Here is a 2,569-nt window from a genome sequence, read left to right as displayed (position 1 = left end):
CATCTTAAAACAACGCACACGACAAAAAACCAATCCTCAAACTTGGTCCACACCTAAAAAGGAATTGTCCTTTTTTTCTCTTTTTCTTGTGGTAGATAAACAAGTTACAGGGTCAATAATAATTGTCTATTTTTCCCCAGAACACTTAGCAAATATAGTCTACTAAAACACAAACAACAAAGCGAAGAAGGTTTGGTTTGGCCATAATACATCTGCCACCACCAACCATCCCCTCCTCCCCAAGCGGAAGAGCTCAAAAACAAAAAAAATAATAATAATGAAAAAGTAGATTAGAGAGTATTGGGGGAAAACATTCAAGTACAGTACTATCATAAAATCTAATGCCAACCACAACTCCAACAATGATAATATAGAAGCACAAACAAAAGAAACTAAGTCATCACTTCAATCTTATATACTAGCCACCTCAATTCCCACCCATCAGGCTCTGCAAATTTCTCAAGAAAGCATTGCAAAACCTCGCACACAACAATTAATAATAAAAACAGAAAATACCAAAACAGGGAAGTTCCAATTACCAGTGGATTTAGATTTGCAAGCCCTACTCCATCACCACACGCCAAGAACAGCTCGTTCCAGCGAACCTCGCATCCTTCAAGAAAGTTTCGAATCTCAATAATGGAAAACTTTCTACTTCAAAAAAGGTAAACCATGAAAAACCAGAGAAACAGAGAGGGAGGGAAGGAGAGATTGAGAAATCTTTTACACAACCAAGCTAGTTCAAACAGCATTCCCATCAACATCTGATCAAACGGGTTGACCAGAGATTTCTTCAACAATCCAAAACTTTCTCTAACATCCTTAATGTAAAAAACACCAAATCCATTCAACTCACACTAACAAAAACACAATTCAGCACAGTAAATCACAAAAAGTACATAAACCATACCAACCAAATTTCAGGTTTTGGATCTAGCAGGCTAAAACAAGTAAACATCAACAATTCAAAGCTTCCGAATCAGAAAAGAGAAATGGGTAACTGTAAAAATGGCTTACTAATTGACTATGTAAAAAAGTATTGTCTCCCCTGCTTCCAATTATAGTAAAACATAAGAGAAAAGAGATTACCTACTGTGTTAGATGGCAGCAGCAGGGGTTGGTAGCGACGGTGATGATGGCGGTGGTGGGTTGGTAGCGGCAGCAGCAAGGGAGAGACGAGAGAGGAATGGTAGCGATGGCAGCAACCAGCAAGGGAGAGACGATATAGGGGTGCACAGACCCGGCCCGGCCCGAAGGCCCGGCCCGGTCCCGAACATTTTAGGGGCTAATTTGGTATGATTTCATCGGGTTTAGGGTCGGGTAAGGGTCTCAAAAATAGACCCGGTCATTATTTCGGGTCGGGTCCGGGCCATAGCTCGGGTCACCCGAAGTCGGCCCGGTGGCCCGGTCATCATACACAATTAATATTTTGTGTTATTAGTGATGGATCATGACTATTCTTATGTGGAATTTAAGTATTGTAAACTTTAATATTTTGTTTTATTAGTCATTATAAGACTATAAGTTAATATTTTATGTTTAGAATGCATAAGACTTTAGACTAATGCATAATATTGTGTTATTTGTATTGATTTAAATATTTGGTATTATTAGACAATATTAGTATTGATTGTGGTTTTGCTTTAGTATGGATTGTGGTTATGCTTTAATTTTAAAGAAGGGTTGGTTTTTGTTATATTTTTCTAAGTGAATTTTACCATGTTAAATAATGGTTGGAGTCTTGGAAATTTGGATATTTTTACATGCTAGCTTACAAGAAGGTATCAACGTAATGTAATGTTAATGGCCCGGTTTTCATCCGGTTTTTACCCGGTATAATTGTGGCCCGAAAGTGTATTGGTTTCATCGGGTCTAGGGTCGGGTTCGGGTCTAATAAATAAACCCGGTGTATATTTCGGGTCGGGTCTGGGTCACATCAAACCCGACTTCACCCGGCCCATGTGCACCCCTACTGTGTTAGACGACGGTGAACGACAGTGAGCGACGGCGGCGAATAGTTCGACGACGGCGGCTCTGACGGTGGCAGCGGTGGATTGGTTGCGGCGCCAGAAGGGGAGAGACGACAGAGGATGTTGAAACACGATTAGGGTTTTTGCGTTTTCAGTTTTCACATTTTCAATTTTTGAGTTTGGAAGATTGAATTGAAGTTACTGATGTAAATAAACCAGTTTTAATTTGGTTTAAAACTAAACTGAACCATAAAAATTGGTTTTTAATAAACTGGTTTTTATAAAAAACTATGGTTTCAGTTCAGTTTTTTATTTAAAAAAACTGGTTTATTTAAAACAGTTTCAATTCAGTTTCAATTCAATTTCAGTTCAATTCAGTTAAACCAGTTTTTTTGCACACCCCTAATTTAGATAATAATTTAACTAGGTATCTTTTAAAAATTATACAATATTCAATTTTTTATTATAATAATTTAAAAAAATTAAAACAAACACATCTAAAAATTATGAATAAATTTAGTGTCTTTTTAAAATTAAATACACATTCAAAATACAAATTAAATAAAACTGAAATTTTAAATTTTTGTTTCTATTTAATT

Source organism: Arachis ipaensis, chromosome B1 (assembly GCF_059453495.1).
Source record: "Arachis ipaensis isolate K30076 ecotype BB chromosome B1, ASM5945349v1, whole genome shotgun sequence".
In the NCBI taxonomy this organism is placed as follows: domain Eukaryota; kingdom Viridiplantae; phylum Streptophyta; class Magnoliopsida; order Fabales; family Fabaceae; genus Arachis; species Arachis ipaensis.
The sequence above is the reverse complement of the archived record's forward strand: the minus strand, read 5'-3'. Positions refer to the sequence as shown.